The sequence below is a fragment of the Petaurus breviceps genome, unplaced genomic scaffold (genome assembly GCF_028583685.1).
Source record: "Petaurus breviceps papuanus isolate PSGF00001 unplaced genomic scaffold, PetGlider_PUasm1.0 90895, whole genome shotgun sequence".
Lineage (NCBI taxonomy): Eukaryota > Metazoa > Chordata > Mammalia > Diprotodontia > Petauridae > Petaurus > Petaurus breviceps.
The window spans coordinates 22,523,864-22,539,442 of NW_027187372.1; the positions used below are offsets into that span (position 1 = coordinate 22,523,864).

The following is a 15,579-nucleotide window of genomic DNA, read 5'->3' on the forward strand; positions in this document are numbered from 1 at the left end:
TTCCTTATCTATAAAATAGCACCTGTCTCCTAGGGTTATAGTAAAGATCAAATGAAATAACATTTGTAAAGCACTTTGCAAACCTTAAAGCACTACATAAATGTCAGTTGTTATAACAGCCACATATTAATTTATTATTGATTGAAAGTTGTGGAAAGTACAGGAATAAAAAAAAGCAGTGGAATCACTGTTTACTGTCTTTTGATTCTAAGAAAACATTTGATTCAGTAGAAATCTCACATTAGAGATTCTCCTCCAAGGTATCTCCCATGCATAAGCCTATTAAGATTCCTTAGGTATAATAGAGATAATACTGTTTGATAATCCTCTGATTATTAATATCAAATGAAGCAGAAAACAAGGGGACTAGTTCACCAAAACTTTTTGCTATTGTCATAGAAGATGTGCAATAGAGAGTCCAAATCAAAAGGACAGATCTACTACAGGTCTTCTGGATGCTACTGTTGGCATATGGCATTGTACTGATTGCATCAAGTGCCAGAATATGGTAGTGTCTCCTAATTTTTGACTCAAAAGTCTTTGACTTGCAGGAGCTCCCCTCATAGGAAAGAACAAGTGGATGAAGAATGCCTAACACCTCACATCTCTCCTGTCCTGTCTATCCTCCACCCAGCTTTTACAATGATTTTTCCAACCTTCAAGTCTGACCATGTTACTCTTCTACCCCAAAAAACTAATCAGTGGCTGACTCTCTGTCACTTCTAGGATCAAATATAAAATGCTTCATTTAGCCTTTAAGGAGCTTTACAAGCTAGACCCACCTACCTCTCCTATTATCTATTATTCTACTTCCTGCATCTTATGATCTGGCCAAATTGGCCTTCTTATAATTCCTCACACATAACATGTCATCTCCCATCTCTCCACTTTTGCAAGGGCTGTCTTATAACCCTGTAATACATTCCCACCTCACCTCTGCCTCTTAGAATCATTTGTTTTCTTTAACACCTACAAAAAACCTTTCCTATCCCCCTACCTAAACCTACTCCTTCCCCACCAATTTACCTAGCAGTAATTTTTCTAAGGGTAACCTTGAGGGGTTAGGGTTTCCAGTGTTCCATCTCCTTATTCCCTATCTGATGTCCTTTCTGTTATCAGTTGAACTCTTTAGTTTTTACAAATGGAATTTACTGAGAAGGTAGCAAGAATAGTTAGTATAAAACAAGTCCTCCTCTTCCAGAGGGTACACTCTCTTCTTGCACACACAGTCTCTGGGCAGAATAGGCTCTAGCTTAAAATACAAGGGCAAGCAGGTACAGAAAACACATGAGACTGAGGGCTAGTTTGGGACTCCTGGTCTCCTGGCCCAGGAAGTCCTTTTCTCCCTTTGTGGAATCCTCATGATATTACCCCTTAGTTGTAGCTGTCAACTAGGCTCTGAGGATGGATGTCTTTTCAGAGTCCACAGCCAGAATTTCTTTCATTAAGTATCAAAATCTCTGACACTGCTTCTATCTTCCAGTGACTATCTTGCCACCCCTGTCTGTAGGCATTTCCTCTGTTGTGGGTCACCGCTACTTTTAGATTTCTATTACCTATTTTGGTTTCCAATGGAATTTTTGATGGTTCTAATGGATTTCCTGGTCACCTGGGCACTCCCTTTATCCCTGCTTATTTATCTAAAATAAGGAAAGATCAATCCCAAAAGGAAAAAAAAATAAGTGCCATGTGTTTATAAACACATGATACCAAGGTCCAGGGTGCAGTTTGCTGCCACTCCCTCACCTGGCACCTCACCAAAATTTTGCTTTACTCATCTCTAGGAAGGACAAGTGTAAAGAGGCCAATGTGGGAATCACTTCTCTTGTATGCAAACTCAGTTTCAGATCAACTCCTTAATCATAAATTCTCCCCGCTCCTCAGTCTACTAGAAGACTCTTGTCACTACACAGTACCAGTCCCTTAGTTATTCATGGCCAGAGGAAAGCTCATCAAACTTCCACATGTAGTTGAATTGGAGACAAGAAGAGAGTATCTGTCTATTCTCCAAGTATTGAAACCAGGGCATATTTACACCTTCTTCAAGGACTGGTCTACCATTGGCTAATTAACCATTATACTTTATTTTGTATATACTTATTTTAGGTGCATGCTAAATACCCTGACAGTAATCTCCCTGAAGACAGGGACTATTATATTTTTATTTTTGTTTTAGCATAATGCCTGGTACATTATAGACACTTTATAGGTACTTGTTTGATTGACTGTCTAACCCAGTAGTCTTCAAAGTGGCATCCTAGGGGGATTCATGCAGCATGACCCAGATTGGTGCATGATCAAGCAGTTGGAGGGGGGGAAGGTGGGTTATATGCCTTCATCATAACAGCCAATTGCACAGCTTGTCAGCACAACTATACCTATACTCCATATCCTTCTCTCATTATTACTTATTACTCCACTGCTCCACCCCTTCCTACTGCTTGACTCCTGTGGCTGGGCAAGCTCCTAACTTCTTCCCTTCTTCATCTGATAGTCCTTCAGAGTGATTATAATCTAATCACAACCCAGGCATATAGTCAGGCAAACAAAATTCCTCTCAACCTCTAATCCATACTCATGCCATACAGATTACTTTATGTCTGTACAGGTATCCCTCAGAGGTGTGGATTCTATGCTCTGATTCAGTGTATGGCAAGAGTAACACCCTCCCCCTTTTAGTTTTTGATGAGACTGTCACATGGGAGGAGCATCCATGAATAGGTTTCAATCTGTATCACAGATCTCATTACTTTATCTTTTCCCCTAAAGCCACTGGATTTCCATTTCTTTTGAAGGCATCATCATCCTCCCAGTCTATCAGATTCTAAACCTTAGCTTCTTCTCTGACTACTCACTCAGTCACCCCAAATATCCAACCAGTTGCCATAACATTTCTATCTTCACAATATCTCTTTCCTCTTCTCTATTAACACAACCATCACTCTAGTTCAAACTCTCATTAACTCTTGTCTGAACTATAGCAATAGGCTCCTAGTTGGTCTCCCTGCCTTATCTCTTTTCAGTTCAATCCATCCTTCACAAATCTGCAAAATAGGTTTTCCAAAAGTACAGATCTGAACACATCAATCTCTACTCAATAAACTTTCCTATTGTTTTTAAGGATAAATATTATTTCATCTTTATCTAATTTTAAATTTCTATTTTGTGTAAGTTTTATAATGTAAAAATATGCTTATTAGTACAGTAGTATATACATAAAATTAACAAACAAGTAATCTCTCTCTACAAACACAGGGTGGTCCCAAAAATCTTGGGCAGTTTTGCACTTTAATTGTTTAAAACTGCACTTATACTTCTGGGATACTCTTTGTGTGTGTATATACACACATATGTACATGTATATACATATATGATATATACATATGCAGAGAAAGAGAAGGAGAGAGAAAAGGAGGGAGGGAGGGAGAGAGAGACAGAGACAGAGAGAGAGAAGATATTTGTTAAACACTTTTTTCTTACTAATAGGGATGTGTGATCAAAAAAGTTTGGAGACCACTGGTCTATATTATAATATGTAACTGGATAAAAAACCCATAGAGTTCAAGCATCAGTATTTATATTTTGTACAGACATTGTAAGTAGGCATTAATCTGTGCTGAAAATTCAATAGGAGGAAAATGGGTTGAATTGATTTTGGGAAATTGCCCGATTTTTTTAGCTTCTCCCTGAAAAAAAGAGCTATCTATTTAACATTAATATTCTTCTGATGATAATGTGACTATGAGTCATTGAATATCAATCTCTGAAGAATTAAAGTTGTGGGTCACCCAGAGGGCAACAGAAAGGCACATGGAGGGAATGAATAAGCAACATATTACTAGTGAAGAAATACACAGAAAAACTGTTAAGAATGTAATCACTGAAATGTATAGGTCAGTAAAGTAATGAGAGTAAGGGATGATGCCTGGACAGCCCATGAGCTTCATTAGCATCCCTGCAATGTTAAGAGAACTTGAGGAAGGCCTCCACTATTTAGGGTGGACCAGCCATGGAAGAATTAAAAGAGAACATAGACAAAATTTGTATGGGATGGGCAGGCATAGACACGTTGCTGTTGGCATTGTTGGAAATAGTAGCAACATCAGTGAAATTTGTTAGCCCTCTTTCTCATGATATTACTGATGCATACATTTCTGTGATAACATCCTTAACATTGCTTTTTCTGTACAATTTTTAATTGCTAATAGAACATTTGGATACAGAAGTATTTGGTGAATTTTTTCATAACATGGTAAATCTGTCATTGAAACCATATTTAATGGTGTACTGGTAAATTAACAATCAGCTCTCTGAAAGAAAGAAAAGCATATGTGACACTTCTAATTTCAACTTATATTATTAACATTTTCTCTATCACTTTCTTAAGTTTAGATGTAAATGCTCATGCTGAATATTTAACAGTTGTCTCTTGTAAGCCTATATGAGCTGGGTCTACAACATACTCCTACATACAAACATTTGTCCAAAGACAAAAGTTAGGATAAAGTCTAAAGAAAGTCAGGCAAGAGGCCAAAGAGAAATATTTCCCAGTTTTATTTTTACATTCCTATTTGTAGGAAAATGTATTTTTCTGTGCTACTTTGTTTTAGACTATGCTTGTGTTTTCATAACACATTTGTGTAGAAAACAGTATGACAACCAAAGAAGTACTGATAATTGTGAATGGGAAAAATACAAATTAATGATCTGGGGAGGTGGGGTGCAATTTGTAGCCCTAAAGGTTTTTGTTGTTTTAAATGATTCCCATATACAGATAATAGACTATGGATATTAGAAAACAGATAGTGAATTATTAGCCATCTAGCTTAAAATTATTCTCAATGAAGCATCTGACCCTTCTTGAGAAATTAAAAAAAATGATAACATAAATATGTTACATATTCTGTAAGTATTTCATTGTGTAGTAAAACCTACTGCAATCTATGTCCATCAACTGAAACTTAACTTAAACATAACTTCTACATATTTGTAGTACAAGTGTAATCTGCAGAAATTTTTGCTTCCTATTCTCTGTTTTTCTCACATCAAGGACCTGGACAATTGAGAGGGTGGAACAAGACAAGGTAGATTTTGGGGGCATTTCTAAGTTAAAAGGAACTGCCCAGAAAATCATGCTAATTCCCCCTGTAACAAAGGACATTATAAAAGGAGAGTGGATGTGATTCATAGCAAGGTTTTTAGGGAGTGGGGGGATCAAGATACCTTCAGGGTAGTCAGCAGGTCAAGATGACAGCAGGACTTGCAGGGCAGGACCCTGCCTCATGGGAAAAGATGTGTAGATCAGACATTATCCAGGCTTTGCTGAGAATTGTGAACAGCTGTGATGAGTTCTGTCTAATGGTTGACTAGCATCAAACTCTATGAGACCGAAGAGATTTTGCTGCTCTTCCACCTTTCTTTCCTTTGGGAATGCTACTGGCATTCCCTTACCACTGCCACCATCCCCAAATTACCCAGTCACTAGGCATTAAGAAGATTAGTCTTATAATGGTACAAAGGGAGATTTTCAAGAAGAAGGCATGAGTTAGTAGACTATTGAAATATTCATCGAATAGAGGGAACCTCTGAGATTATCTAGGCAAGAATTAATAAAGGTCTGAATTAGAGTTATGGCAACAGGAATAGAAAAGAGGCAATTAAAAAAAAATCTCCAGTACAAAGGAATGGGTGGGGGTGAAACAAAGCTAAAGAAAGATGCGCCTATTTCAGTAGAGCTTTTTTTAGCCATTGGGGAGTAGGAGAATGAGTTTGTTTTAATTTCACATTTAATTCTGCTCAAACTGTAGCAACCTCTATACTGCTTGCTTGAATACTCTGTGATTACAAGGTGAGATAAATTGAGAGAAAAAAAATATTCATCAGGGGAAATGGGTGGGGAGGAGTGCTGAACAAAGGTAATTGAAGCTATTACTATGTTTAATATTTTAGTAATCATTCCTTAGATATTGAATTCAAGAAGTAGCTGCCATTGAGGAGAATAATTTAGTCATTAAATACTCTTTAATGGACAGAATGAATATTATAACTCATTGAAAGACTGAGAGCCTTAGCTATGTGTAAATCAGGGAGGGAATATCTCAGGAAGAGTGCCCCCAGTGAGAGTAGTTTCCTTGTAACTTTAAGGGAGGCAGCACCTAGTTGTACCATGCAGTGATAATGTTTATTCATTTATTCAACCAACATTTCAATGACTATGTTATTTTAAAATGTGGTGTGAGAAGCTGTGGGGCTATTAACATAAGACAAGATTCTTGCTTTCAAAGAGCTTATAGTACTCTATAGAAATGGAGTTAATACATATAGACAAATAACTTAAAAGCAAAATGGAACAGAAGTGCATAAGGGAAGTACAAAGTGCTTCTGAGGCTAGAGTTATTATTTCTGACTGGGAGTAAGGGTCAAAGAAGACTTTAGAGAAGGAGTGCAAGACCGTTCAATGTCTTGAAGGATGGGTAGAATCTCAGGAGTTGCTTATGGAGAATGGAGAAGGCATAGAAATATAAAGAAATGCACAATCCAAGTTACAGAAGGAGAAAACTGAAATGTAGTAATGGAATGGCAAATAATCCAGTTTGGCTGAATAATATGAATGCAGAGGAATACAATAATGGATAAGGCTGAAAAGCTAATTTGGAGACAGACTATAGAACACTTCAAAATCTAGTTTAAGGAATTTGGACTTGATTAACAAGAAAATAGGGAGCAACAAAATAGATTTTGAGTATTAAAGTAAAAATCAGATCCAGCTATTAAGAAGATTAGTCTTGTAAAGGTGCAAAGAGAGATTTGCAAGGAGGAGAAGGCATGAGTTAGTAGACTTTTGCAATATTCGTCAAACTCCAGAGTTGGAGGGAACCACAGAGGTTATCTAGGCAAGAATTAATAAAGGTCTGAAGTAGCAATAGAAAATAGGCATTTTGGGGGGACATAGATTATCTTTTATATCCTCTATTCTAAACCTTTATTTCTGTTTCAAATTTAGGCAGAAAATCTAGGTTGCAATCCACAGCAGGCCATTGAAAAATCTAAGAATGGAGCTCAGAATTAGAGACAGAAGATTGGGACTGGTTGACATTGTAAAAATGAATGAGAATGCCAAGAGAGTGAATGTAGGAAGGAAAGGGAAGGGAAAGGGAAAAGGGAAGGGCAGGGAAGCTTGAGGAGCACCTGTAACCTAAAATAAGAGGACTGGAAGTGGAAGAAGAGTGAGGGATGGAGACAGAGGAGATGTGGTATAAGAGAAAAATCAGAAGAATACAGTATTACAGAGATCCAAGAAAGAAAGAGTAGCAACTAGGAGAGGTGATCTACAGGTAAAATGTCGCACAGAAATAAAGAAGAGTGAAGATTGAAGAATGGCTATTAAATTTGGCAAATAGTCGCTGTTGATATTTGGTTTCATTTTCAGTAGAGCTATCGAAAGCCAAATTGCAACAGGTTGAAGAATAAATGAATTAGGGGTGGCCAGGTAGCACAGCGAGTAAGAGCACTGGCTCCAGTGTTGAGAAGACCTGGAGATCGAATCCCGGGCTCAGACACTTAGCACCCACCCAGAAACACCTGGCCGTGTAACCTTGAGCAAGTTACTTAACCCCGATTGCTTTAAAAAAAAAAAAAAAAAGAATAAATGAATTAGTAAATGAAGGCATCACAGAAAAATTCTACAAATAATGCTGTTATGAGCAATTTTGTATATAGGACTTACCTTCCAATATTAGAATATTGGCTATATGACCTTGACATAAGATTACATCATAAACAAATTACAGTATCAAGGAAGAAATTACCTTTCCAATCTATGGACAGGGGAAGAGCTCATGACTAAACAAGGGATAAAGAGGATCATCGAATATAAAATGAACAATTTTGATTATATAAAATTAAAAAGATTTTTTTTTGCACAAACAAATCCAAAGTAACTAAGATTAGAAGAGAAACAATGGGGGAAATTTTTATGGTACATTTCTCTGATAAAGGCATTATTTATGAGAAATATAATAGAAATGATTCACATTCATAAACATAAGTGCCATTCCTTAATTGATAAATGGGAAAAGGATAGAAATAGTTTCTAGAGGAAGAAATTCAAGCCTTCTATAACCATGTGAAAAAATGCTCCAAGTTACTATTAGAGAAATACAAATTAAAATAATTCTAAGATTCTCCCTTATACCTATAAGATTGGCAAAGTTGACCAATAAAAGAACACAACAAATGTTGGAGAAGTTATGGGATAACAGATACATTAATGCAATGCAACTTTGAATTGGCCCAGCTATTCTGGAAAGAAATTTGGAACTCTCTTCTTTTTATGGTAGCAGAGAATTAGAAACTAAAGGGGGTAATAATCAATTGAAGAATGAACAATTATGGTTACAGAAAAACCCAAAAAGCTGTTTTTTCAAAAGATGAATAAAATTTATTGTTTATATTATGCATAGTTGTAGGTTAACAATTTTTAAGAAAAATTTCTGTTGTAAGGGTACTAATTGTTCTTTAAGATAAAATTCTCCTATAATTCCATCAGGACCAGGAGTTGTTTTGTTTTATAGTGCCTTTATAGCTAGGGCTATTTCTTTTCCTGAGAGTGGTTTATTTAAGATCTCTATCTGGTTTTCTATCCGTTTGGGTATTTTATATTTTTGAAGGTATTCCTGTTTCTTTTATGCATTCAGGTTTCTTAGCATAATACTATGTATAATGTGCATAGATATGATGTGCATATTAGAGTCTGAATAGTCTTTTTTGTTTCCTTCATTGTAATTTCATCTTGCCTATTTGCTGACATTGATTTTATTGCCTTATTTTCAATCAGATCAGTTAAAGTCTTACTCATTCTATTAGTCTTTTCAAATAACTAGCTATACTTACAATTTCTATTTTATGTTTCCAGTTTGTGTATTTCTCCTCTAATTTTTAATATCATCTCCTTTGTTTTTATTTTTGGAGGGCAATTGGAGTTAAGTGACTTTCCCAAGGTCACACGGCTAGTTTTTATGTTGTGTCCAAGTCCAGATTTGAACTCAGGTCCTCCTGATTCCAGGGCCAGGGCTCTACTCATTGAGCCACCTAAACACTCTACCATCTCCTTTGTGCTTATTTTACGTTTCTTTGTTAGTTTTCTAATTTTAAAAAATGAATACAGTTTGTTAATCCTCTTTTCTTTCTTTTTGTTGATGTATGTTTGTAGTGATATATTTTTCCCAAGCAGTACATTAGCAACATCCCAGATATTTTGCATGTTGTTTCCTCTTGACCATTTTGTTTTGCATAATTATTAAATTGTTTCTATTGTTTGTTCTTTGACCCACTCATTATTTAGAATAACATTGTTAATTTTTTATTTGGTTCTGTATAGTATGCAGTCCCTGAACAAATGACTATTTTGATTATATTAAGGTCTATAAAGGATGCATTTACTATTTCTGCCCTTTCTACATTTATTTGCAATATCTCTGTGCCCTAATACATGTTTCAACTTTTGTCAAAGTTCCATGTGGTACTATGAAATGTGTGTGTGTGTATTTTGTACTCCCATTTAGAAGATGCTTTAAGTTTTTTAGCTCTAATTTCTCCAGTAATTTGATCAGTTCAATATTCCCTTCTTGTTTATCTTTTATAGACTTATTCAAAACTGAGAGATATTGAAATGTGTCACAAATGTGTTACTCTATATTCTTATACCTCATTTAATGTTTCCTTTATGAATTTCAATGTAAGGTTTATGTAGTATATAAATTTATATTGATATTAGTTTCTTATCTATGGTCCTTTTCAGCATAATATAGTTTCCTTGTTTATCCCTTTTTATGTTTTGAATGTTTGTTTTTGGTTTGTCTGATAGCATGATTACAGCTCTTGCTTTTTGAAAAACATTTACTGAGCCACAGTACATTTTGCTTCTAGTCCCTCATTTTTATTGTATTCATGTCTGTTTTCAAATTTCTTGTAAGAAATAGACATTTTTAAAAATTCAATCTGTTGCTCTTTTTTGCTTCATTGAATTGTGGGGCAAAGGAGAAGGGAATAAATATATGAGACCTACTATGTGCTATGCACTAGACTAAGATCTTTACAAATATTATCTCAGTGTGTCTTTATAACTTCCCTATAAGGTAGACGCTGTTACTAATCCTATTTTATAGTTGGAGAAACTGAGACAAATAGAGGTTAAGTGACTTTCCCAGGACCACATAGCTGTTAAGTGACTGAGGTCACATTTTAACTTAGGTCTTCCTGCATTCCAGAACTGGTACCACCAAGATGCTTTGTTTATTCCATTCTGATTTAGTTATGAGAGTTAGATTTGTGTTTTCCTCTATTTCTCTCTAATATTGGTCCCAACTTCTGGAAATTTAAGTCTCCCCTCCTTCCCCCTTCTACCATAGATACAATTTACATCTCTTCAATAATTTTAGCTTAATTTTATTTAAAGGGGTCCTCTTCCTACTAGCTCTCTTCCCCTTCCCCTCAAATTATCCCTCCCTTCAACTTTATGCCCCTTTCACTAGTTTTCAAGTTAGCTTGTTTTTTGCTTACTTTTATCTGATTATTTAATTCTTTCCCTCCTCTCCCCTTCAATTTGTTTCCTTTGTTAACTTTAAATATTTTTCTTTGCTTTTTTCAAGAAGGTATTTCTTTTACTCTCTTTATTAGTTACCTTCCTTTTTTTGTCTGTCCTATACTTTTTGTTCTTTGGTTCATGGCCTTTATACTTTTGAGGTACCTATCTTGGGTTCTCTTTTCTAAAAAATTTTCTCTTATTGTAGAGCTTGCCCCTGGTCCCTTTTCTTCTGTGCCTTTCACACTTAAAAAAAAAATTCTAATTCCTATAGATGATAAGATATTGATGCTTGGTAGGATTCTTCCTATGTCTCTGATGGGGTAGTTTATGATTGTGTAGTCGGTAAAGTACTAGTCCTGGAATCTGGAGTACCTAAGTTCAAATCTAGCCTCAGATACTATCTGTGTGACCCTGGGCAAGTCATGTGATGTATTTTCTTCTGCTTTCCCAACTGGAAAATGGGGATAGTAATGGCACCTACCTACAAAAAATTGTTGTGAGGATCAAATGAGATAATATTTGTAAAGTTCTTAGTACAGTAAATGGTACATAGTACATGCTATGTAAACGTTATTATTATTGCTGTTATTACTAACCTCTGTACTCTTCTCGGTCATTTCTCCCCATTTGCCTAAACATCTTTTCCCTGGGTCCATGCCCTTCTACTCTTCTGGGTATTGGTTGCCCCCAGCAACTCTGATGCTCTTTCTCCTGAGGCAGCATGAGTGATCTCTGGAAGCATCAAATCTCTGATAATATCCATTGTCAGGTCCCCATTTGCCTTTATGGAATATCTCCTTTCTTCCACAGGAGCCTTCATCAGTGATACTTTCTGCCACCATTGAAACAATGTTTTCCCTTTTCCCCATTTTAAAATCCCTACCTTGGCCTCCTTGCTCATTTTCCTAAAGGCACTCTTTTTCCAAAGATAAGTTATTTTCTCTTCATTGTCAACCTTTGACTTGATTAGGGTACCTCACACATTCCTCTCTGTCTTCTTCCCCTTCCCCTTTTTATGCATGCTCCCATATTATAATTTACTCCCACAAAAAATACTTATTCACCTGTATATGAGAATTTGTAAGGTTTGTTTTTTCCTCATAACTTCTATGTGACATGCTTTCATTCTTGTTTCCTCATGTATCTTTAGAAAGAAGTCTAAATTGTCACTCTGTTGTTATTTTGTCATTGTTGTTGTCCTTGGTTGCTGTATTTCTTTATCTTTCCTGAATTTCTGTTGTCAGTGGCATCTGAGGAAAAAACAATTTCTTCAGGTCAAGTTTTTTTCTAAGAATATTTTAATACATTTTATGGTTAAGCTCAGATTTATGGGATAGATCATGTTAGGCTATATCATGAGTTCCATTTCTCTTTAGGACCCAATATTCCCATCCTTCTTGTATTTTCTAGTGGGTACAGAATAATATGATATTAGTCAAATTTCTTTTTGTTTGAAGGTTTTTCTCCTTTGTTTGTTTGCAGACTTTGTTGTTTATTAATGAAATTTGGCCACTACATGTATTTCAGTTTACAGATTTGAATTTATTTTTTTCTGAAGGTGATCTATGGATTCTTTCAATTGGCACTTTGTTTTCTGTGTTCAGAAGTTCTGGGAAGCTTTCTTGTGTTATTTCTTGCATGGTGGTGTTCAGGTGTTTTGACTTGTCATGTTCTTCTGGGAGACCTATAATCCTTAAAGTGTCTTTATACATTTTGTCTTTGAGATCACCATGTTTTACTTCCGTAGAGAACAAGCTTTCTTTTAATGTGATGGCTTTTTCTGGACTGCTCTTCTTTCAGATTGCCCTTCACTTCTGTGTATTTGAATTCCCAGACACTTATCCTTTCTTTTGCCATCGTGGTCAATTATTTCTCCTGTGCAGGCACTAAATTCCAATCTTATAATTCTTATTTCTCTTTCAAACCATTCAAGAACAGTAAGCCATGGTTCCCCTCTCCTCAAAACCCACAGGGTCTTCTACCTCATCAGGCACTGAATAATTTTTTTTGTTTTGCAATATTGTTCATTAATCCACAAGCTCTTTAAGCTGATCTGGCAGCTATATTTACTTCTACTGCTAATGTCTTTGTTGTTTATTTATCTGCTCATTCTAAAGGTTTTTGAGTTTTCTTTTTCTGAGATCTTTGTGTATTTCAGTCTTATCCCTCCCCTCTTCCCCTTATTTCCTTCTATTCATTACTTTCTGACTCCCTTCCCACAGTAGTTTCTCTGTGATCTGGATCTCAAAGGGTCTACACCTCCTCCTGATGGGGTACAGGCTCTGGGAATCCCCTTGAACTCTCCTTGAATCTTCCCATTTGATGAAGCATTTACCTGAAGCCATAAGCCTTTCATTGCTGCTAGGCCCAAATCTCTGTTAATTCTTAACCTAGTTTAGCCCTCCATTGTCCAGCTACTTCCCTATAAAAATATATATATACCTATAAAAATATCTATATATTTGATCCTTTTAGGGTATTACTATAAAAATATGATCCTATAAAAATATCTATACCCAAATAGGTTACCCTTAAACTAGTCTAACCCTCCATTGTCTGCCATCTCCAGGTAGCTTTCAGCTATTTCCCACACTTAATCCCATTCCTGGAGTCTGGTCTCAATACCATCAAGATCCTCCTTAGACTCCTCCTCAAGACCCTCCCCAAACCCCCCCTCCTCTACACTACCCCTAGATCTCTCCCACAGTCCTTCTGTATATAAGATCCATCTTGCCTCCATGAAGGGACTGAGATTCAATCTAGCTCAGACTCAGTATGTGTCAGATTGTTCTGACCAACTTGTCAATACAAGCATCACAAATGCTCAGGCTCCTTAAAAGTCTACCCATTATGGCAAATCTTTAATACACTTTGTTTTACTTTGACTGAGAGAAGACTTGAGTTGAATTCATTTGGCAAGACCTGGCATGTTGGTATTTTGAGGTCATGAGCACCCCTAAACCCCAAACCTCAACTCCCACAGTGAGCAATTTATTGTTTACTAGCCTAGATCTCTGTCTCAAAGGACTTGGGGTAGGGGGTGGCAAACTGGCTTCAACTAGATGCTGAGTTGTTTCCCTAGGCTTAGCAGAGTGAGGTGGAGTTTCTGACCTCACCATCAGAAACTTCTTTCTGCAAGGTTACATTGTTCAATTAAGTGACCTTTCTTAGTCCTCCCAGACCTTCATGCAGTTGTTTATATTATGCACAATTTATTCTTCTTGGATACTCTTCCTGCTTTAGACTTCTGTGACACTGCTGTGTCTTGATATTCTTAAGTGTCTAAGAACTATTTAGGCTCCTTCCTAGATCACCATCCATCCCCTCCCTAGGTAAAGCTGTCCTTCAAACCTCTATCTTGGTTCTCTTCTCTTTATACCCTCCCTCTCTTGTTGATATCATCAACTCCTATGTGCTCAGTGATCATTTCTAGACATTTAACTCACAAATCTCTGCTTCTGGCTTAATATCTCTCTTGAACTATATTCTCATTCAGCCAGTTGCCTGCTGGATATTACTTTTTGTGATTGGGTACAGGGCTTGGGAAACAGCCTCCCCGCCTCCCCCCAACTTTCCTTGAACTTTCCTACATGACCTAGTCTCTGGCAATTGCCTGAAGTACTGACCCATCCCAGTAATCCTTTCAAGGGGCCTTTCATTGTGGTCTAAGCCCAGACCTCCAGTTCTTACCTCTAATTTACATTGTCTGGATTGCCTCAGGTCACTTCCCCCCCTTAATTCCTTCTAGACCCCTTCCTCCAGACTGAGGTCCCTGGCATTTGCCTGGGGCACGTGGTACTTCTTGATTACCTCCCAGTCACCCCAACCTGCTATCCACTTTCATCCTGTTCTTCCCATAATTTTTTTTCCTATAAAAAGTTAGTCTCCTCTGTCAAAGGGTGGATGCTCAAAACCTCACCCACCCTATGGTTTTCTAATAAACCTTATCTCTTACTGAAAGAAAGACTTGAAGGCAGGACCTGTGTTGCTTGCCCTCCAATTTCAGAGGTCCCAGCACCCTCAGACCTCAACACCTGGACATTCGATTTGCATTTCAGACTCGATATATACAAAATAAAACTCATTATATTTCTTATCTCACCCATCCTTCATCACAACTTTCCCCTTTTACTGAAAGAACATCTATCGCTCTAGGGTCCCAGGTATGAAAACTCATTCCTGGCACTCTTCCTCTCCATATCCAATCAGTTGCCAAATATTTTAGATTCTACTTTTATGACATCTCTTGCATCCAGCTTCTCTCTACTCACATGCTGACAATTCTAACTCATGTCTTCATCACCTAATCCACTATTGCACTTTCTTCTCATCTACCCAGCTTCTAGTCTTTTCCTTCTCACTCACAAATGTTTGTTGGTTGGTTGATTCATCCTTCATATATTAATATTCCTAAAATTAATTTGCATAAAATTAATTAATATTCCCCAATGCAGATCTACTAAAAAAGCTTCAATGACTCTTCATTTCTTTTAGGATAAAATACAAACTACTGGCACTTAAACCCCAACACAACTTGATTCCTACCTAACTTTCTCATTTTTAAAAAAATATCTTTTCCCTTCATGCATACTTGCTCTATTCAAATTGCTCTTCTGATTGGCCCCTGAACTCAATATGCCATCTCCCATCTTCATACTTTTGAAGAGGCAGTGCCCCATGCCTAGAACATATTCTATCCTCTCCTCTTAGAATCCCAGGCTTCCCTTAAAGCTTACCTTACGTCTTATGTAGGCTTTCATGATCTTCCTATTTACTGGTGCTCTCTCCCTCCTGAATTTGCTTTATATTTAGTTATTTGTATGCCTGTTGTGTTTCCAAGCAGAAGGTGAGCAAGAACCTTGAGAAAAGGGACTGTTCCATTTTTGCCTTTGTGTCTCTAGTGCCTTGAACAATGTGCCTCCTTAAATAGTAAATGTTTAACAAATGTTTGTTGAATTGAATTTGAACTTGAAACCTTCTGAGCTTCAAACATA

General features: G+C 36.7%; 1 long non-coding RNA gene across 1 annotated transcript in view; it reads right to left on the reverse strand.

The window, feature by feature from the left end:
• LOC138150909 (uncharacterized) overlaps window positions 1-15,579 on the reverse strand; it is a 59,495-nt gene extending 43,916 nt beyond the window's left edge. Inside the window, exons 1-2 of the long non-coding RNA XR_011165679.1 lie at window positions 15,322-15,579; window positions 11,650-11,835 (exon numbers count right to left, since the gene is read on the reverse strand). This is a non-coding gene — a long non-coding RNA (uncharacterized lncRNA). The remainder of the gene's footprint in view (window positions 1-11,649; window positions 11,836-15,321) is intronic.